The 23263-nt window shown below is 46.1% G+C and overlaps 1 long non-coding RNA gene across 1 annotated transcript; it reads right to left on the bottom strand.

Annotated features, from left to right (window-relative positions):
- Window positions 1083–5835, bottom strand: LOC110397059. The gene is made up of 3 exons (XR_002437509.1): window positions 5599–5835; window positions 3404–3576; window positions 1083–1433 (listed from the first exon to the last, which is right to left on the bottom strand). It is a non-coding gene; the product is annotated as an uncharacterized LOC110397059 (long non-coding RNA).

Here is a 23263-nt window from a genome sequence, read left to right as displayed (position 1 = left end):
CACAAAAGGAAAAGGTTTGCATGAAGTGGACAGCCCCAGAACAGCTTATTGCAAGATCATCTTTGCTGGCTGTAGCTGAATGTGAAAAACTTGCCCTTCAGGAGGATGCTACCCTGCCTGGCAGTCCCAAGAAGCAACTGAAACTCTACAGCTTCTCTCCCTGCAGGGCACAATCCAAACAACAGACTATTCTACCTGCTTTTAGTTTAAAACACCAAGGGGGGGCAGAGATACAGTGGTAGGCATAAAGAATATTTTCCCTGAATCTTCTCTTTCAGGCTGCCCAGAGAAACTGTGGATGCCCTGTCCCTGGCTCAAGGCCAGGTTTGATGGGGCCCTGGGCGGCCTGAGCTAGTGGGTAGCAGCCCTGCCTGCTCCATGGGGTTGGGACTGGATAATCTTTAAGGTCCCTTCCAATCCAGCAGTTAATAAATAGCCATGAAATCTGCAAAGAAAAGATGCTAGGGAAGTACAATTTTGAGGTTGATCCATCCCTAGATTGCGGGAAAGCTTGCAGTCCGTTCAGACTGAACATAATCCCCACTATTGTTTTCTCTGATTTATTTTTCTTTTTAAAACACAGCCACAAAACTTCATGAGAATTTGGACTTAATCCTCAAAAAAAAAAAAAAAAAAGCCTGTTTGCACAGCTGAGCTAGGACCCCACCTGCAGATCAGGGGTGTGTTTCAAGCAGACTACAAGTGCTGAACAGGGATGTGTCTCTTCCATTAAAAACACCTGTTTCTTTGAGGTTTCCCTGCCTGCAGTGAGAAGAGGGAGAGGCAGAAACTCTGCCTAGAAAGGCCCAACTGAGGAAAGCTTTTTCTGCTCCCGTAGCTGATTTTCACATGTGTTGCGTATTAAAGAGGATATGAGTTTGATGCTTTCTTCTGATAGAAAATGAAAATTTTATGTATTATTTTTATTGGACTCAGAGGTTCCCCAGTCTCCAGCCAGGGTCCTGCTGCGTTAGGCACTGCACAAACACTGGGCTCAAGAGCTTACAACGACTGTAAGAAGTGTGAATGAAGGAAACCACTTTGATCCCGGTGCAGTCTGAATACTCTGCTAAGAAGCACATTCAGGACTTGTAGCTGGGAAAGCCATACACATGTGGCTTAACCTAACAAAAAGGAGGGGCAGCCTGATGCGGTCCAGGAGCTGCGTTTTTCTTCAGCAGTGTCAGTGCCAGCTAGGTGCAGGGGAGGGCTGGTGACTGCCAAACTGGCGGCTTAGGAGGCTTGTTCTGAGGCACCACGTGTTTCACGTACTGCTTCTTGCTTTTATTCCAGGGGCTCAGGGAGTTTGGTCACCGGCTGTTACTGCTGGATCTGCCATCAGCTGCTGCAGCCCTGGCCTCCTGGGAAAGGCTTTCTAATGAGGATGGAGGCCTCGGGGCTCTGATGTGGAACGGAGGCTGCTGCAGTGAGAGCTAAGAAGATAAGATCAATAGGAAATGCAGATTTGCAACATATTAGAAACATGACAGCTTCCACGCACACCCTGAGGAAAGGATTTTTAACTCTTTTAAAAGAGTGGCAGAAAGCCTACATCTCATATATATACATTTGCATACATGTGTGCCTAGCAGTAAGAAGCAGCCCACCACCTCACTCCTAAAATATTTGCCGAGGATCACAGAAACCTTTGTGGAGTTGGTCAGGTTATTTAAACAGCTTTTTTTTTTTTTTCTATTTTCCTGCAGCAGAACCAGGCTGTCCCCATTCACACCAACGGGAGCCTCTGGTTGCTGTGTGTGGGGGAGGGTAACGCAGCCAGCGGCTACAAGCTGCAATAGCCAAGTGCAAACAAGGAGCGGACTAAAGGCTTTTAACAGCCGGGATGAATGACTGCTGAAAGCGCTCACAGAAGGATGGGAGGAAGCTGGTATCACTTGAAGCCTGTAATCCAAGAGTAGAACTTCTAAATTGTCACTAAACTTTAGCCACACACTGCTCAAGCCAGTCAAGTAAAACCTGAAGCGAGACTCGTGGACTGACCAGAACACTATGATAGTCCCTCGTGGATTGTGAGAATTGTGTACATTGCTGTGATGCACTAGAAACACTGTAAGGAGTACTTTAGGTGTTGGTATCGTATCAGCTGGTCAACAAGCATCTGCTTTCCAGCTGCTTGCTGTGTTAAAGGTGCCAGAAATAAATGCTGTGATCAATTTGGAATGTATTTAAAATCCTGCTCATGTGTGCTGTCACCTCCTGCGATGAAGTAGTTCCTGCTGGGAGGGAGCTGCAATCTGCCCAGAGGCTGAGTGCACGGCATCACCACTGCCCACAAATGCTTCCTCAGAAAAACGTCTCCTTCTCTCCACACGCATATATAGGAGGGAGGGCTGGAGAAAGGCTCCTGGGAGCTCCCACCTGAGCACAGCTCCAGCTCACTGCTGCAGCTGACCTGCAAGGAAGGGCTGGGGCAGCCCGGCTCTGCGAGGAGCCCAACCCAGTCCTGCGTTTGCTTTGGGGCATTAACAGCGACTGATGCAGGAGTGATTATGTTATTAGTAGCAAAGGAACTAACAGCTTGTTCTGTACAGCATGCGCGAGGCTGTGCTGCCAGCAATGCCGGCTCCTGGCCAGCCACCAGAGCTGCACCTTGCCCTCAGCAGGCCCCCTGCGCACATCTGTCACTTTCCCTTGCAGGGGCTGCTGTGATGTGCCCTGTGGCCCTGGAGGCTGAATGCTAAATGCATCAGACAGTGTATTTGCTGCTAAAAATATCACCGAGCACTTTGCCTCAGAAAAGAAAATGTTCCCCCTGGTTGACAGTTAGACAACTTTGCCCCGACTGCCCCAGCCAGAGCTGCATTGTGAGGTCCTTGTGCAAAACCATTTCAAGTATTACAGCGTGATAATGTTGGCAGCAATGTTTGATCTCCTGCAGAATGGAAGTTGTGGGTGCTAAACCCTCATACAGGGTGGCTGAGGCAAAAGTGGCATTCCTATAGCAGGTTGACAAGTGTGAAGGCCAGCAAAGCTTTATGCGTGTACATCAAAGTTTATGATATTAAACAGGTTCGCAGACTTCAAGCTCTGTTCTTTAGGAATGATTACGACTGAGGAAACAGCAAATTGAATCCCTGTTCATTCATCACGTTACTGTATGGTCATCTCTTGTCTCCTAAATATGTAATAACTGTAATAAACAGTACTTGGCAGAGTTTTTCATCCAGCATTTCAAAGCACTTTGATGAAGACTCGTATCATAACTAAGAAGTTGGGCCAGGAATACATCCTCTCAGTTAATCATTAATGAGTTTGGAGTACATGATATAGAAAGGCTAAAAATAACATTACATGAATATCATGTATGGTCTTGATAATACACACAGAAATAATCTTGCTCACCACCTGACAAAGAACCAGTGTTAGAACAAGTGCAGCACACCTTCCTGCAGCCTCAGTGTTTTCCGTCTCTCAAAATCAATGTGGCAAAAGCTGTGCTTCTCAGGAGAATTAGGGAAAACTTCCTGTTTGTGTAGCCCTTCAGACACCAGCTGAATGTTCTGGCAGTTTTTTACCTGCAGCGCTCCCCTAAAACAGCAGCACAGACCTAGCACCCTGCAAAATAAGAAACACAGAAAATACAAACTCCATGTATGTCCATTACCAAAATGCTCAATTAACAGACATGAAATACCTCATTGTATCATTTTCAAGTTAGCCCTGTGTTTGTTTAGGAGCTTGACTCATGTTTTTTAAATGCACTGTGTTGACAATCCAGCTTTCATTACCAAGATGAAGGCAAAATCAATGTATAAATTAACTCACAGATGCACTGAAATTGTTCTTCTTTACCTTGACTCTCAGCCCCCAGCCAGATATAAATCCTCAGCCCTGAGTTAATTATACTTAATGTTCTCCTCTAATTGGGCTGGAGCTTATCTCCTTCTGCAGGAGCAGCAGCATCCAGGGTGCAGTGCACTCGTCCCAAGAAAAATTACCAGCACAATAAGCAGTGAGCTGAGAGACTGGGTAAGTGTGCTCTTGGTGGAGTGAGTTAATGTTTGATGGACAGGTGATGGAGTAGGCTAATATTTGAACCTTTGGAGATTTCACTTCAAACACTTGCCGGGATTTGAGTCAACTCTGATCTGTTCTGGCATTTGCCACGTCTAAGGACTTCTACACAACAGAGCAGATCTCAGCCAGGCTGGCAGTCTCACCAGCCATCCCCACCAAGCTTGTAGAGGGCACCGTGTTCCCAGTGACCTGACAGTCCTGTCTCAAAGAACAGCTGAGTGGCCCAGGTGTGCTGTGACAGGGAGAGCACAGTGAATTGACTCCAGCAAGTGGAAAAGGGTCAGATTCAGCAACTCTGGGAATGAGCTGTGGCATCCCTGGGGTCCTGCTGCAGCGCTCTATTTCTAAGCTATCATTTTTCTCTGGTTAGAGGAAGCTGTGGTTTGAAATGAGAGACTTGGAGCTGGATTCACGCAAATTTCACGAAGTTCAACAAATCCAAGTGTAAGGTTCTGCACCTGGATTGGGGCAAACCCAGGCATGAGCAGCAGCTAGGCCACAAGTAGATAGAGAACAGCCCTGCAGAGAAGGACTTGGGGGAACTGATGGATGAAAACCTCAATATGAGTCATCAGTGTACTTTTGCAGCTCAGGGGACCAATTGCATCCTGGGCTGCATCAGAAGGGTGGCCAGCAGGGATAGGGAGGTGACTGTCCCCCTCTATTCTGCCATCATGAGGCCTCAGCTGAAGTACTGTGCCCAGGTCTGGGGCCACCAGCACTGGAAGGACGTGGAGGTGTTGGAGCAGGTCCAAAGGAGGTCACAAGTATGATCAGAGAGCTGGAGCACCTCTTCTTTGGAAAAAGACTGAGGGACCTGACCTTGTTCAGTCTGAAGAAGAAAAAGCTGTGGGGAGACCTCATGGTGTCCTTCCAGTACATAAGAGGAGCCTACAGGAGAGCTGGAGAGGCACTCAGGGAGTGTAGGGATAGGACAAGGGATAATGTCATTAAAGTGAAAGAACATATCTTTAAATGCAGTGTTAGGAAATTTTTCACCGTAAGCAGTGAGGCTCTGGCACAGGTTTCCCAGAGAAGCTGTGGATGCCCTATCTCTGGAGGCGTTCAAGATCAGGTTGGATAGGAACTTGGGCAGCCTGATCTGGTGGATGGCAACCCTGCCCATGGCAGTGGGGTTGGAACTAGATGATCCTTGAGGTCTCTTCTAACTCAAGCCATTCTATGATTCTATGAAATAACAGTTCAGAAGCCCTCTCCAAGGTAAGAATTAGCACAGGGAATTCTGTAAAGTGCTGCTCAGAACAGAAGGGACTTTGGCATTCCAGTCTTATATTTGTTTTTGCTCATGCTTCACTTTTTAAATGAATAAAAAAGTGTCTTTAAACAAAGAATTCCAGAGTACAAGGTTTATCCTTAAATTTGCATTTGTTTGATCTGTATTTCTCTGCTTCAGCATAAAGTCAATTTCTTTTTATTCCCTGCTCTACATCCCCATCTCTAGCTCTGAGTGATTCATGAACTTCAGTCAAAATTAGCAACCAAAGCTACAGCCCACAGATCTGTTTACTCAGCCGAAATAATCATAAAGCAGGGAAATACCTTCTCAGTTTTACAATCCTCTTGCCAGTCTGTGCCAGGAGGGCGTGCCAACTTGCTGACTCCTTGCTCTCCTCTTAATGTTTTCTGTGCATGGAGAAACTTCCAGGATGCACAGCGGATCAGCGGAGGGACCTCTTGCAGAGCTCACAGTAGAAACACTACTGGAAAAGGGTCTGGAAGTAAAGCTGAAATGTAGAGCGGCTTGTGCTAGGATGAAAAGGAGGGGTTTGGGGTTTTTAGTGCCCTCACTGTGATGCTGCACTTAGTTGTGGCTTACTTAAAGAGCAGCATATGACCCATGTGTACCTTGTCACATTTAATAGATCTCACGTGAAAAGCTGAAAGCTCTCAGTAGTAGCCGGGCCCTGGGGACAGTCACAATGCTGAGCTGCATGAATTAAATAACCAAGAGCAAAGCCCACAGCTCCTCTGACACAGCCCCAACCCTGCCAAGAGTGGACGGCTGCTCCAGCCCTCTCCTTCTCCTTATGCCCTGGTGGGACCAGACCTTCCCGATAGGACTCTCATCGCTCCAGTGACTTCAGAGAAACTACACTCGTTTAAATCAATACTGTGTCTGACCCTTTGTATTAAATCTCCCACCCAGACTTGACTTTACAGATCCTCAGGGTCACAGCAGAGTCCTCATCTATCACAGTCAGGTTGCTCTCCTCTTCCCTAAATCAGACAGGCCCAGCCAAGGGCAGCTTTTCTGTGGAAGGCTCTCTAGACTGGTGCCCCTTTCTTCCCTTCTAATTGTTCATTAGTATACGTAAGTGATTTAACCAAATAGAGGCTGGAGTTCCCCTCTCCAGAGGAAAGGGCTGTTGGCAAAGGAGAGGACGACAGCACAGATGGATTCCTGGATTGATCTGTATCTGATCCTGGGCAAATATTTATCTCCTTTCCTTTTTCTGCACCCCTCTCACACATGGCAGCCAGGGGCAGATCCTCCCCTGGCCTCTGGGCGGCAGGAAGGCATTATTATCCCCATTTTACAGGCACACAACTGGGGCAAAGGTGACTTAATCTTGAGTTTGGGAAAGCCAGAGGTACCATTATCATCACGTCCAAGGGACTTTGGTCGGGAACAGACAGAGCAAACAGCTGCTGTGGGCTGCCCGCATTGCCCCGTGTCCTCCCATGGAGGCTGACCCAAGTGCCTGACTCGCACTGTGGAGGTGCTGGCAAGGTGCATGAAGGAGTGTTTGCAAAAGGGGACAATTGATGTTAGGCTTTTATTACAAAACAACAGACTACAGCCACTCTTTTTTTCCCGGAATAATAATAATAACACATTACGTCAGATTACTCGGTAGTTTTCACTAATCCATAAGACATGCACTGCTGACCTCTGAGGTAATTTTGGATCAAGCTCAAGCCAAATAAAGGCAGATTTGTGGCTGCAGGTGAGAGATCCTCTGAAAAACCATAAACGTAACCACAATGTCCTCTGGTTTTATTTGAACTCAGCCTGGCCTTCGTCAGCTTTCCTGGCGCTGGTCCAGAAATAAGCCAGCTTAATTATTTAAAGGCATTACACTATGACATGATGTAACCCAGCACACGGTGGTGGATTTGTGAAGGCAGCAAATAGTATGTACCCCAGGCATCCAACCATGGGCCACCTCTCATGGATGACACCTCACTCCTTGGAAAGTGTCCCTGGTTTGACTGAAATTGCTCATTGCACAGATTTGTCCATGAGATCACAGGGGCATATGAATAGGCTTTTCTACAGGGTAGAAAATGACCCAGTGATATGGTGCATCTCATTTTCTTCTTTCTGAAGAGAGAGCAAAATGTTTTTTGGCTTTGGTGGATGAGGAAAGAAGGCAAGGGAGGAAGGAGACGGTCCTGTGAGGGCAGTGGTAGTGCCCGTCTCATGATATGACATGACACAACACGTCATGTTCCCAGGGAGCAGCTTGCTTCAGCAGCAGTGGCCCTAATGGCTGGACTCTGCCTGGAATTTCCTACCATTTCCTCAGCCACCGCTACCTGCGCTCATTAGGTAAATCTGTCAGGCGTACCCTTATCCCAACTGTAATCCCTTCTCTGAGTAAGGTCTGAGCCCCTGCCTTAATCTTGAGCCTGTACAGAAAATATTTCCCAGCCTGTTATGACTACAGATCTGTCTGAGCGCTAATAAATCAGTGCAGCTCCAGTGGAGTAATGCAAAGCTTGAGGGAGTGCCAGTGGGATGGATAGAAAAGGCTGGCTCAGTCTTCCTTCAGCAGACGCTAACTTCTGCCAGCAACGGGAACAGGGAGCATCAGCCATGCTGGGATGGTGCTGCTCGCAGTACAGGCTGAGACTAAAGCCTGAAGGGGAACAACTTTTTTACATGGTCTAGTAGTGATAGGGAAAGGGGGAATGGCTTTAAAAGAAAAGAGGGGAGATCTAGGTCAGATGTTAGGAAAAAATTCTTTACTTGCATGGTGGTGAGGCACTGGCACAGGCTGCCCGGAGAAGCTGTGAATGTCCCATCCCTGGAGGCGTTCAAGGCCAGGTTGGATGGGGCCCTGGGCAGCCCAATCTGATGGGTAGCAGCCCTGCCCACAGCAATGGGGTTGGAATGAGATGATTTTTAAGGTCTCTTCCAACAAAAGCCATTGTGTAATTCTATGATTCTGTGAGGACAAAGTGGAGAGGCACTGTGGGGAGATATACGAAGCTTAAAGCAACCTCACCTTGCAATTAAGGGCTGCTTAAGCATTTAGTCTGTGAGGTGACATCAGTAGGCACAACACCCATTGCTGCTTCTATGACAGAGGCACAGGAGGAGGATGTTTCACACAGAGCATCTTGGGGGCCCATCAGTGAATGGTGCCAGCCCTGATGGACAATGACCAAGTGACGCCTTATCTCCTCCAGCTCCATGCAGTGTCAGCCTTCCTGTCTGTCTCACCACAGCCAGGTCACCTCGTTCTTGCCAGCACTAAAATAAAGATGAGCGAAGGCAGAGCGCACAGCCAGCCACAGACCCGGTGCTGACCTGTGATTGCTTTCCCTGATGTGTTCACTGCTTTTGTTCAGGCTGGCTGTGCAGGGTCTTCTGGCTGCTTCTCTACCAGTGAATGCCTTATGGGTTCAAAGCAACTTAGTACTTCCTGAGGCGTGAAAGATTTGGCTTGCCCTCCCTACTCAATGAGTTTCCACATCAGCTTCATCCACTGAGATCCGCTGCCCCTGGACCTCCTTCCTGATGGCAGCAGCCTTTCAGTGTGAGGCGTCACGCCGTGGGGAGCCAGAGCTGCCTGGGGAACGCTTGGAGACTCCATCAGATTCCGCTGGAAATATCTCTAGGTTAAGAAGGTGTTAGGCTCTCTCAGAAGTGCTCTCTCCATCTGCTTTTTCATGTAAAAACTGGAGGTGCCAAAATCTGCCGAGAGGCCTGTGGAGAAGCGGCCAGGAAAGATCGCTGCTGTTGTCCCCCCAGGCTCCGGCCCAGACATCATTTCACAGATGTGGAGTCACAGGCACAGCCACAGACATTTCAGGACCCACCTGCCAAATAGTTCTGGAGTTGTCTATTGAGAACAAGCCCTGTGTAAATGTCAAGGGAAAAAATTCAGGAAGATAAATCCCCATTTTGTGGGTGGGTCTGCGATGAGCACAGACTTTCATCTTCACACTCTCCTACAAACTCAGTCATTTTCTTAGCTATATAAAGTATAAATTACAGGAATATGAAACACATACACGTGCTGTTATTCTTTTTTTGCAGTGTCTCTTCCTCTTGCACAAATGGGAGTTAAAACAGATGCACACACAGATCTCCTTGCTCTAATTTCTCTGGTTTTAGGTCCAGTTGTGTCACCCGCAGCCCTCACTGAAAAGCAGCCTTGCTCTGAGAGTTATGCTGCATTACTTTACCTTCTGGAACAAGACCATCAGGATCAGTGGCTTATACACATACACATACACTCCTCACATCCCAGCATGGCCTACAACAAAGAAGGGGCAATAGCTGCTGAGAGGAGCAGCTGGCTACAGAAGTGTTCCTCTATACTCACCATGCTGATGACCCCATCTCTCTCACACTGATCTCACTCTGGTGCCTCCTTTCCTTGAAGTAGTGTACTGAATTATAGGAATATTTTGAATCCGAGGTCTAGGACCATAAGTAGGCAGATGTCCACCTCCAACAACCCAGCCCCTAAAAGAGCTCCTCTTGTCTACCATAGAGAGCTCTTTTCATCTGCATAATCCTCATTAGCTCATTTCACCTGTGTTGTTAATCACGGCCAAGTAACCACCACACTGGTAGTGGCTGGAAGGAATTGGACCCTTTAATCTTTTGGAGCTTGGGTTTGCTCATCCATGAAGCAGTGACTGTCCCTCTTGAGAGCATCCTTCTGCAGCCCTTCCTCTGGGAGAGCTCATGCTGTGCTGAGGGTCACTGAAAGACTCAGGCTGGAGGGAGCCCATATGTGGGGATTTAAAAGGGCAATGAATAAATGTCTTTCATTATTTCATTCACCTCAGTGAAAAACCCTGAGATGCTTTAACCACAACTTAAGTGGCTCACAACCTGCTGGGCAGAGAAATGGGAAAATATACCCTACGCTGCATCAGGGGCAGTGCTAGCACTGTAATTAAAGGGTAGCCACATCAGATATGGGAATATGAGAAAAATACATCAACACAGTTCTTACTGTTAGTGTATTTATACAGACACTACATCTCACTGCTGATACAACTTATCCCAATCAAGGAATGGACTTGAACCATACCATCATGACATTTCGATTTTATTTGCCCAGCAAGCTCACTACAAACAAGCCCTCAAGATGCTGGCTTTACTGTCTGGAGAATTCTCTCAATGTACACACTCACCCTTCCCCATATGAGAGGCCATAGTGTGAGGAGGAGGATGGTAGAGAAGCAGGCTGTGAACCGTTTCCAACATCAAGAGTTCAGTCTGATGTTAAAGACTTCCCATTCTTACAGCTGGCTGGCTCTTGCTCCTGCTTTCTCCAAGGGATGCTCTTTGGGGATGCTTGGAAGCTGCTCAGCCTGGGCAGGAAGCCTGCCCTGCCACAGCCTCCATTTCTCATCCACAGGAGCAGCTAAAGGGGAAGGAAAAAAAAAGAAAAAGGGAAAGGGAAAGGGAGAAGGAGAAAGGTAGAAAGGTAAAGGGAGAAAGGGAAAGGGAGAAAGGGAAAAGAGAAAGAGGAAAGAGAAAGAGAAAAGAGAAAAGAAAAAAAAAGAAAAAGGAAAAGGAAAAGGAAGAGAAAAAGAAAGAGAAAAAGAAAGAGAAAAGTAAAGAGAAAAAGGAAAGAGAAAAAGGAAAAGAAAAAAGAAAAAGAAAAAGAAAAAGAAAAAAAGAAAAAGAAAAAGAAAAAGAAAAAGAAAAAGAAAAAGAAAAAGAAAAAGAAAAAGAAAAAGAAANAAGAAAAAGAAAAAGAAAAAGAAAAAGAAAAAGAAAAAGAAAAAGAAAAAGAAAAAGAAAAAGAAAAAGAAAAAGAAAAAGAAAAAGAAAAAGCTCTGTTTTAGCCCCAGCTCTGTCTACCACTGATTCCTATGAGATTTTGGGCAAGGAAGGGAACTTCTTTACATCTTTGTCTTCCTCATTTGTGTAACACGGGATAATATTTCCCATTCTCACAAGGCTATGATCAGAATTAATTAGTGTTTGAAAAGTGCCTTGAAATGGAAGATGCTTTTGGAAAACTAAAGTATTATTACTGGATTGAGTGAATGGCTTACAAGGTAGGGAAGCATTTCACCATTTCATTTGTTTTTTCCTGAGGGTGGAATTGCCTGGAGAGTATTGTGATTTCTTCATATTTATTCATTATTCAAGCATCTAGTACACATTAGGTAACTAAAACAGACCCAAATTTGGATATTTATCCCATGAAATACTGGGTATACGAAATCCAAGGCAAACAAATCACCTGACACTGGGTTTCTTCCCCTACTGGCACCAACTTCTCTGGCATCACTACCAGAGGACAGGCATTTAAAAGCTGTTTTCCATGACTCTTCACACAGGATTTTGAAATGCACTCCAGCTTTGCCAGTAAAATAAACTCTTACAAGAGTCGCCAGCAAGCAAGGCAAGGGCCCTGGACAAGGCTGAAACAAGCACATGTGAAAAAAAATCAGATGAATGTGCTTTGTTTGCTTAGGCCTTGAGTCTGCAGGATGTTTTAAAGTATTCACTTGTAGTCTCATGATTAATCCTGCTAAGGTGAGTCGAACTGCTCCTTGGCAGAATCAGGCAGGCACTTAAATACCCTACTGAATACAGTTCCCAATTATTATTTTGTCAACCCAAGTGCTCTTGTGCTCTATTTCAGAAAATTCCTGCGTGTTGTTGCACCGTCTTCCCTATATGCTTTTAATGCTGACTGCTGTTGAGCTCTGGTTGGAAGAACACCGCCTCTGTTATCCATGAAACACAATTAGTCCATAAAAATGTATTTCTTGTTCCAAGAAACTTCCAGTAATTTTGAAAAAAAAAAAAAAAAAAAGTAATGGGGAATATTTTGAAAGCTGTGCCAGATTGTGGGGGTGGCGGTAGTTAGCTCTGTGTCTTCCATTAACTTCATCTAGAATTGCCCATCTACCCTGGGCACCATGCTCTGAAAATCACCTCTGAAAGGAGTACATGCTGGACATGGGTATCCCCAAAGGTGTTCAAGGCCACGATGGATGGGGCCTTGGGCAACCTGATCTAGTGGCCAATTTAGTGTTTGGCAACCTTGCCCATGGCAGGTGTGTGTTGGAACTGTGCTGGAACTTTGAGGTCTCTTCCAACCCAAACTGCTCTATGATTCTTTGGGATAATCAAGAATCATCTAGATGACCTGCAGTTTCATGCCTGCTTCGATGTGCACCTCTGTCCTCCTCTTATGCCTAGGGCATAGGTCTCCACTGCAACCAGACCTGAGTGAAGTCCCACAGCTGTAAGCTGCATCCTGTGCTTGTGCACTGCCTGGTGGGGAAGAGAAAGGAGGAAGGCAGAAGTCAGGACTCTGGACCATTTTGTGTGGTAGTATACAAAGGAACTACTCTAGATTTCAAACCCCTACATGTTGATTTCAAAAACAAATGTCCTTTAAAAGCGAGCCCAGAGAAATGGCTGCACGTTCAAGGGTAGGTGAAAGCCATGGAGCACCATGCCACAACTACCTGCAGGGACTGCCCTACATTCATGGCCTATTTCATAGCACAGTTAAATGAGATCCTCCTTAGCTGCCCCATTAGCAAGTGGTTGTCCAAGTGTGGAATAATGCACAACATGGCAAATCCAGCTCCCAGCTCAGTTCCCCACGTTCATGCATGTTCTCACCACCCATCCCTCTGGTCTTTGTCTCCTCTCTTCACCAATGTGATTCCGAAGGATTTCCATGGAGTTAGCAGGTCTGTCTGCTGAACTGTATCTAGGATTGATGGCAGGAGGGCTGCTTCTGGTCCTAGGTGAGGATGAGCAAATGGATGACCCCTCTATGCCACAGCAATGGGGTCTACAGAGCAAAGGGATAACAGTACTCATTTACCTCAGAACAGATGCTTCTGAGACATGTTATGATCTTCATATTTTGAGACTATTTCTGCAGTATTCTCAAGGGAGGAGTATGCTGCTAAGTGCAGCACTAAAACTACACAATTTTTGGTCCAAGGAAGTCCTGGAGGTTCTTTAAAGAGGAAAGGCAATGTAAGTCACTGTGAATGATGGTGTGCCTCTGTGAGTGGCAGCCCTGGGAGGTGCTGGCCACCATAAGTCATCTGTACCAGCTCACACCTGCTTGGAGCAGCTGGCATAGCACAGGGACACCATGTGGCTCCCATCACAAGTGTAATCAATGAAACCTCTCTTTTATTGCGCTTCCTGCTGCCTGACATCAGAACTGAGCCCCTGCAGAATGTCCTCTCTGCTAAACTCACCTAACAACGCTGCAGCGCTGAGCTGGATGGACAGCACTGTGAAGGCCAAAGCTGTGCCACTGGCTGTGTCTGAGGCAGCTTATTTATGCCAGCATCTCATTTTCATGACTGCTTCCTCATACCTCAGCCTCAGAGGCAGAGACAGACAGTCTCAGTTTAAACCTTTTGCTCCTCTTCTCCTCTAACTCACGGTTTGGGTTGTACGTGCCAGGGTGTATTTTCTCCCCTTTCCTTACAAAGCTCACTCCCATGAGCAGTGATAGGAGTGCAAGCCCATGTTATCCATGGGAGACCCAGCTGCTCATTGTTAATGTTTAATGACAGCTCTGCAAGCTGGAGATATTCTCAGGCTCCATTTCAGCTGGTCATGTTTCATACAAACTGTTTTCAGCAAACACTGTAAATCTGCAGAGTATTAAGCTGTTCAGTAACACTGGGCCAGACTCAGAGGAGACTAGAGAAAGCTTGCTGTGACTTACCTCATCCAAAGGCTTTTCTACATCCAGACTTAATATTTTTTCACATATGCCAAACTCTCTGCCTGATGCTCTGGTAACAAACAAGTTGTGCATCCAATGACCTTCCCGGAAGGGTCAGTGCTGAGCAGGACTCCCAGACAGGATGCTGTTCTGTCAGTATTGTCCTGCATGAGAAGTGGTGTCAGACGGTTTCCTAGAATAAATTAATGCGGTCCACAATGTTAGGGCAACTGATATCAGCAGAGAATTCAGACAGCTAATTTTCTCTAATTTCCCTCCGGCTCATGAAAACATTTCCTGCCCCGATCCTTCTGACAGTCCCATGGTTCCCCTCCAAGCATCTATCCAGGAGAGAGACAAAGCCAGACATGATGTACAAGAAGCTCAGAGCTTATGATGTTACAAAGATGATCTAAGGTACTCTAATGATCTGGTATGACTTAAATGTTCGGCCGAGAAATGGTAGGTCAGCTTGGCTAGGAATTTGAACCTTAAGACCAAACTCTGCCTTCTTTTACATCTCACTGTGGCTGTAGGGGTATCACAGCTCCAGGAAATTTTGATGTCCCCACCCTCCACCCCCACCTTTACCAAGGGCTGTTGATTTTCTGTTGATGTAATTGCTACTGACAATAAAGAATTCAGTCTGTAACTGAGAGCAATGATGGATATTCTGAAACACACACAGGATTTGGCCCTGGCTGCCTTGATATTCTGCGAAGACCTTGAAGGACATTGACAAGGTTGTTGTTCTGGCTGTGGGAGTGAGGTGAGCTTGTAGAAAGGTTTAGAAGACTCTGTGTGCACAGCAGTGTGCACAGCAGTGGGCTTGCTGCAGGGGAAATACATCACAACAGGCCAGGTCAGTGCCTTTCCAGTGCAAAGACAACATGGAGCAAAAGGCTGCCCAAGCTGTGAAGACAAGTTTAAACACTTTGCCTTCTATTTTCCCTCTCAAAAACACATTTTCAGACTACTAAATGCCTGCCGAGACATATTCCATCCATAACCGGAGGGGAGCTGAGAGCTGTCAATCTGAATATCACAGGCGGAAGGTCAGTGACAAACCCTGCTCTGACAGGCTCTCTGCAGTCACAGGCAGAGAAGGCACTTTGAGGCTGGTGCTGTGGGACTGTTTCTGTGGGTGACGGTGTTAATACGTGCTATTGCCCTCCAAATGAAGGTGCCAGCCTCTGCTGAGGATGTTTCCAGAGCTGGTGTGGAGGTTCTTCACTACTCACCACAGATTTCCAACTCACTGCACAGTGCTCGGGGTGTTGCCACTCCCTGCCTTCTTCTTCCTTCCCCCGATCCTGTTTGAAAGCATCCCTGTCTTAGGATGGAGATGCTCTCTGTTGAGCTAAGGAGGGTTGTCAGCAGCCACTGTAAGTAACCATAATGATCTGTAAGGCTGTACGCAGCTCTGATGTGCAAATGGGATTTGGAGAAGCTTCACTAACGGGATAACGCAGACAGCGTTTAAGCAGAGTTTCAAACTGATCGTAATGCTTCACTTGACAAATGTCTGGTTTTGAACTTTGCTAAGCCTTCAGGGCTTTAAATGGGGAATGTCATTCTCCTGCAGAATAAATCCTCAACAGTTTGGGCTTTTGCTTAGGGAGAGGAAAAAAATGCAGAAATCTAAGCAGAGAAGAAGCCAAAAAGAATATCTTATTTTATTGCTTTCATCATACACCACCACGTACCATTTATTTTCCCTAAGAAGCCAGGGGCATATCTTCTCTAAATATTTACTTACTTTCTTTCTAAGGGCATGTCTGCACTGCACTCACCACACTGACTTGTATGGTAGATGTAACCGCCTTACTTTTGATCTAATACACCTAATATAGCCAGTATCTAATATCAGGCTAATAAAACCAAGGTCTAACAGCTACAGCAGGAGGTCAGGGCAGCGTATAACTACCCTGGAGAATATCTTACAGCTCTGTGCTGCACTGCAGGCCTTCCGGTGGTTCCAGGGACCAACAGACTGCACCGGGTACAGAACTTTGTCCAGGGAAATCTTTTGGCCGCATAGATCATTAATTCCATTTGGAAATGGAGTCAAGTCTCCTGGCTCTCCCTCTGCCTTCACATTCGCCAGACAGTTGGCCTGGACAAGCAGTGGCTGTGACATCTCCATCCCTGGAGGCTTTCAATCCACAATGGGATCAAGCCTAGGGATGACCCTCCTGAATTCTTAAAGGGCTCTGTCCCATCTCCGTCCCAGCAACAGCTACAAGGTTGTGCACTCTGAGTTTTTCCAAGCTCAGCAAAGCAAGCTAAAGGCATGAATACACCAAGGACAAGTTGTTTTCTTTGGTCAACTCGCCTTCTTACAGGCAAGCAGTACTGATCTCTGTCTTACAAACAGAACTATGGTGCATTCAGGTGACACAAGATGGCTCTGGCTAAGGTAGCAGAAAAGAATTCAAGCCAACGGATCTTTGCAAGGAAAGTAAGGATGGGTGACCACAGGCTTGGAATAACTGCCTAGTTTGATCAGTACAGTGCGAGGCCTTTGCCATGCATTCTCAGTGTCAAACAGAGATTTCTGATCAAAAGAACACTGTCACAGTGGGACTGCAGTGTCCAATGCACACCCATCTTGTCCTCAAAATTGCCTTTCACTTTGCCTTTTTCACTGCCCTGCACAGGTAATGTTTTAAGATGTTTCTTTAAATTTTTTGGCCTGCATGTCTATCTTCAATTAGATTTAACTGGCTGTGCATGATGCTATGGAGAGAGTCTGCAAGCCTTGATCTTCCTGTGTACATGACAGAATCTGCAGAAAAGGAGAGCTGAGGGCTTGGAAGCTGTAGGCTCTACTCCCAGTACTGGCACTGCCTTGCTTTGTGTGGGCTCACATGCACCAGCCCCTTGCTTAGTTTCCCTCTGTAAAAGTGGAAAGAAGCAGAAGCCCACAGGGGTGTGAGGGTCTGAGCATTTGCACTGGCACAACTGGAAGCTGCAAGAGAAGTGTAAATTGTTCTGCGTTATAATGGCCCCATCCCTTCACCTCCTCCTCCCTTGAGGACAGATCTAACATCACCAAGCTTCCAGCCTAGTGATGTTTCCTCCATTCCCTTTAGCACTTTGTCTGTGCTCTGCTGCATTTTTCCACCTCCTTTCCCTAGCAGCCAGCTCTGTGCATGTACTCCAAGCACACCCTCTGCCAGCTATCATGCAGAGCAGTGTGTGGCCCTGCCCTCCGTGCTGCCCTCCTGCTGGCTGGTCTCACTGCTAGGCACTCCTTCTACATCTCTAGGGAATACTTAGCACTTTGCTGTCTGCATGGCTCACAGAGCTGCATGGCAGATGCTCAGCAGACAGGCTCAGGCTGCCCGCATCCTCATTGGCAAGCTCTCTACAGCACTGCTGCTGCGAGCAGCGTTATCCATACAGCTCAATTACCAACACATTGCTCCCCTGAAGCAGGAGAGAGGTGAGGATTTCCATGAGCCTCTAATTGACTTAGGGGAAGTATTTCCCATTTTCGGTGGTTTCCCTGAAATTTAAGAGCCAATTCATGTAGCTCTTTGTAAAAAAGGACTTGGGTGCTCTTGGGAAATTTGCCTGCAGTCTCTTCCCAGAATTTACAGTGGATTCATCTGAGATGTCTTTAGATGTGAGTGACATCTACATGTGAGCCAGACACCCTGGGCTCAGTTTACAGAGATAAACAGGCATTTGCAGGAAACAATTCATCTTATCCTACAGTAGAGAGAACAACCCAATAGCCCAGAGCAATCACAAAATGACTGCTTTCCTCCATAAACTATAAATTCAATCTAGGAAAGCAGCTCAGTGCTTGACAGAGATTGAAGGATTCAGTTGCCTACTGCCTTTTGAACTGCCCTACCTTCTTTTAGACATTCACATAGGCAGGTTTTTATATATTTATATCTATAGGAAATAAATGTCCTTCTGGTATGTCACCTGGATACCAAGCAAAAAATCTAAAAGTGCTCAGAAAGCACCATTTTTAGGCAGCTGCCTTCACTCTCATACATTTGCTGTCTGTCTATATTTGCTTAGGGAATTCCAGCCCTACAGAAGCATGTGGAAAAGTTCTGCTTTGGCATCCTTGTGCTCCTGAATAATTTTCCTTTCATCATGACTTTCCTGAACAGGTTTGAAAACAAAACTACAGTCTTTGTTTTGTAATCTTCCCCCGTCTCTGGCAGTCTTTTCTTTTATGCTGCACACCCCCTCCCACTCACATACCTCTCCTTGCTCTTCCTTGTTCAGACACAACCACTGATTCTTGACATTTTCTACAGACTTTCAGGAGGTCCTATTGCATCTGTGCACTGCTTGCTCAGCAAGTGTTGTACAAACATTTGAGCCGCAGCTGCAGAAGACCTGTTCCTCTTTTGGCCCCATCTCTGGGCTGTGAGATGTCATCCCATGACCCATTAATGCCAGTGGCTTTCAGAGCAGGTGCTTCAATCCATTGCAGAATGTTCAGAGTCTAACATGCTTAGCAGGAAGCCTGCATTCCCTGTCTTGTTATCAAGAGGATGACCGTTGCTGTTTTTGGGGTAGCTGCAATAATTTCCTTCCATCACACCAGAATATATATCTCCTGTTTCTTAACATAAATGGTCTGCGCTGCTATAGCTGAAAAGAGATAACTGGGGCCACAGTGCTACACAACAAATAGTTGATTTTATTAAAAAGAAAATAAATCAAGTGAGTTCCATGGAAACTGCCAGAGTAATGTGCAGGGATATCATTCAGGTTCTGCAGATAACCACCCCTACCAGGAAATGTATGCAAGATGTCACGTTTCAAGTATTACATCATCAGGAAAAAATCTCAATGGGTGATCATAGCCTGAGGGGGATGTCAGTGTTCCCAGCTTCTGTGCAGAGAGTAGTCTTAGAGGAATTAACTCTTTCCTAGGTGATACGTACCACGAGATCTTACCAGTGTTTCATCCACTTTGCCTAAAAATAGTCATCTCTTTCTTACTTTCCATCTTTCTCTTTCATTCCAGTCATAAGTGACATGATTTTGCAGGCAGTTGTCTATCACACCCCTGTGTCACATAGGACTTTTTCTCCTCCAGTTCACTAGTGGGTTTTTACTAGATGCTCGATGTTCATCACACAGCATTCCCTCAGAAGGAGGTAAATGTTATCCACTGAACACACAGCAGACAGCTTCTCCGTTTTCAGGAGAGCAGGCTTTTGTCTTACGTGAAGAAATATTCCCTGTGTATCACCAAAAAGACCCATCTGCGGTAATGCCCAAGGCAGTGTGAACACGCCTCTGTTCTGAGGGAAGCAATTGTAAAATAGGCTGTAAAATAACCAGCTACGCTGGTTACCACTGATTCTAAGGGACTGTTTCCACAAGGATCGATGCCCTCTTCAATCCCATGCTTGGGCAGAGCATCCTGGAGAGGAAATCCCCTCTCATCCTAAGGGGGGACTGTAGAAGTGGCAGTGCCTTTCCTCACATTTCCACAGACTCAAGGCAATCTCCAACCTCATTAAAATGTCTTTTTTCAAGTCAGGAGGACAGTGTATAGAATATACTTCCTTTAATTCAGTGATATTTTGTACATAAAAACACTGTTCTTAGGCCTCAGCAGGTGCCAAAGCTTCTGAGCTGTGGATTGCTGTGAGTAGTGTTTGAAAGCTGGAGTCCAAACACTTCCTGTTCTTAATGCACCCACTATCCCATTGAAAGTTCACCTGTGCCCTAGGCCAGCCTCACATGGCAGAAGGAGGAGAGGGAGAGTCCCTGTAACATCTTCCCTTCCATCTGCATTTTTTCTCATTTGTTTTGCATCCCTCTTGCTCTCTTGGCCACAACTTCCTGAGCATCTTATTTTGTTTTATTCCTTTTTCTCCCTAATGCAGAACTATACTGCTATATCCCTGTGTCTCTCCAGGCTCTCCAAGCTGTCTATTCCACGGGCAGCATGGTCCACCTCCCTGCTTACATACACTGAGTCTATTTTTAAAAAAATCTTCAATTTGTAATCTATATAGAGAAAGACAGCTCTTTCTGTTACTCAGCTGCCCACCGGCCCTATTTCTGCCCTTGTATTTACACTGGGAAGCCCAGTGATCTTGTGCATACTTGTTCTAGAGATCTTCCTCACTTTTGTCTTGTCCCTGCCTCCCTTTCTCTCTTGCTTACTGGTTCCTTCCTTCCTCTGTCTTCCTTCCTTCCTCTCTTTTTTTTTCTTCCTTCCTTCCTTCCTTGCTTCCTTCCTTCCTTCCTTCCTTTCTTCCTTCCTTCCTTTCTTTCTTCCTTTCTTCCTTTCTTTCTTTCTCTCTGTTTCTCTCTCTCTTTCTCTCCTCTCTTTCTCTACTTCCTACTCTCCTTCTCTCTTTCTTTCTTCCTTTCACATTCAAGTATTTTGTTCTCTTTGTGCTGTACAACCCCTCAGTCTCCATCAAGTGACTTTCCTCCAGAGGAGCTTAAGTCCCCCCAGCACAAAGTATATACTGTGCTGCCCCTGAATGTCTCAATTCAGAAAGATTTGAGCTCCCATTGTTTGCAGTTCACAGAGTTCACCTGCATTTTAGTCTCCTCATCTATTAAAGAAAACAAAGTGGAAAGAAGAGAGGAGAAATACGGCTGTAAAAGCAGCAGTTGCTCAGAGAGCCCTCATGTTCCTGGTACCAGTTGTGGTCCAATCAATCAGTCTTGAATAGCCCACTGGAGAATAACTGCTCAACATACCCAAATTTATTTTCTTTAATAACAGAATCCACTTGTGACCCCATGGTTATTGCTGACACAAAGTAAGGCCTGCTCAAGCCTTTCTCCCTGCTGTGTGCCAAGCAATGGAACATCATCCCCTCATTTTCCGTGTACAGTAGCTTTAAATCACTGCTGGTCACTTCTGTCTGTGAGATCTGGGAGGGGCATTCCTATAGAGATCATTCACTGTGTGTGTTTGCTCATACTAGCCCGTGGAGACCTCACCTTTTTCTGCTTTCTCCTTTCTCAGTAAAATAGAGGTGGAATGCTCTGGGACATCTTGTTGTTTGAGTACTTGACTCCACCAGGGCTGTAAACACAGAGACTGAACCATCAGACCCTGTGGAAGAGGAAAGTGCTGCACAATCTCCATGCTCATTCTCTGGCCAAGTGAAGATTGCCATTGCTCACCAGGAGACAGGTGTGCTCCAAGCAGCAAGATTGGGATTGAAAGCAAAGGAAAATAGAAACCATAGCTGTAGGGCAGGTCTGCATTGCGGATAGAGTCTCAGGACACATTACGTCCTATGTAACACGTTTGAGGCAAAATGTGATCCTTCCTGCAGGGAGGTTCAGAAATTCTTCTGAGAAAAGTGAAGGGGTGGGTTTGGGGCATTTCTGGAAAAGGAATGCTGCCCAGCCCTCAAGGTTCAACTATAAGGCAGGTATTTGGAAGGTAAATGAAAGATCTTTAAACAGTAAATTAAATTTTGTTAGAACTGATAAAAACAACAACAACAACAAACCTGTTATTTATATTATATATATATATACATACATGAAAGCATCTTCGTGTCTGTAGGATTGGAATAATAAAAAAACTTACAGAATGAAACCTACCTATTTCAAAGAGCACTGCTTTAGAAGCATGTAGGAAATGATCCCACAGACTTCATCCCAGGTTTGAACCCTGCAGTGCAACCTCAGCACAAGAGTTGCAGTGCTATATTAACTTCTTGCAAAGATTTTGTTGCTCTGGAAGCATCTTCTACTGCTATCTAGAAAGCTCAAGGCACTTTAACATGGCAGCATCTATCACCTTTCACTCAGGGAATTCCAAGTTCTGGATCTAAGGTATGCACAGCTTCAGCCATTGTTGTGACTAAGCACAGCTCCTGCAAAATTCACTTACTGGGAGCCTTGCACTGCATAGACATGCCAAGCAGTTGCTTTCCTACCAAGCTATGGAAGTGAAGTTCAGATAGTTCACACCAAGAGCTGCCCCTGGCATAGAGCATCCCTTCCCCAGCAAGCTCTTGGGTGTACTTGGGAGCTTCATCTCTCTTCAGCGACATGTCTTGAAGCTGGACCAAGCCAGGGAGCTCTGGTGTCCTCCAGCCGTGACTGAGTGTTACCATCTGCACAAAGCCAGTGGTGCCCCTACCAGGCCTCCCAAAGTGCAGGAACAGCCCCACAAGGCAAAGTGCCCACCCACACCCAAAACTTGGCATGGCCCAGGAGATGACCTGCTGTCTCTGGGACAGAAGCACAGGGCTGGGCTCTGCCCTGCACCATGTGGTGCTGGGCAAGAGCAGGAGTGAAGAGGTGGAAAGGGACAAGCTGGAGCACGGGGAAGAAAAGCCTATGTAGAGGCAGAACACGTGGCCTGCAGCTATGTCAGGTATTTCCAGGTGAGACCATGCAGTTATCAGCTGGACTGCACTCACGGCCTGCCTGGCCATGTGGGAACTCTGCCTTCACAAAGTCCCTACCTGCCTCTGGCCCTGGGTTTGCTTTCAATGAGCAGTAGGGCTTGAGGGAAGAGGAAAGGAGAGAGATATGGTGAAAAAGGTTAATGTGCATCTGGACCTTATCTTGCTGCAGGGCTGGGATGAGCTGAGTCATCCGTCCTGCACCATTTAGTCTGGGCACGCCCCTCTGATGGCTGAACATCCTCAGCAACTCCTACATTGAGCAGGTAGAGGGTGTCTACCAGGACCTCTTGTTCTGAAAGAGGCTCAAAGCACAACAGTAACCATCTTGTGATGGCTAGGGCAGAGCCCACCATCACCTAACTGCAGCAAGAAGAAAAGACATGGGAGTTGCAGTGGCATTAATGAAGTACCATCAGCACATGGAGCACTAGGAGCATCATTTTGGCAGAAGCATCTAAGATACATGAGTGGACAGGAGGGCTGCAGGCCTCTCACTCACCTGGCAGGGCTACTGCTGAAACCCATGGGTCTGTCTGGGGGGATGGTCTATCCATGGGGACAGCCTAACTTTCAATGACATGGAACAATTAATGGACTTCCAGCTAAAAAATTGGCACTGGCTGCAGACAAATGTGTTTTTCCAGTCATTATCATGTTTGCACTTGGATGTAATCCAAAGTGTGTAAACCTTCCTGTGGACATTAATTGGCTTTTTATTGCCTGTCCCTCAGTATGGTGGGAGACTCGAGGCTGATGCTGTTTAGCTTTTCATAGGCTTGCTTGGTCTCATAATCTCATGTGAAAATTATCTGGCACAAGTTCTGCAAGTCAGAATGGCAAAAGTGTAATTAATTCCCTGTGTGAAATGAAAACAGCCAATTTTCCACAGCGTCAGCTTGA

The sequence above is a fragment of the Numida meleagris genome, chromosome 3, assembly GCF_002078875.1.
Source record: "Numida meleagris isolate 19003 breed g44 Domestic line chromosome 3, NumMel1.0, whole genome shotgun sequence".
NCBI lineage: Eukaryota > Metazoa > Chordata > Aves > Galliformes > Numididae > Numida > Numida meleagris.
The sequence above is the reverse complement of the archived record's forward strand: the minus strand, read 5'-3'. Positions and strand labels throughout refer to the sequence as shown.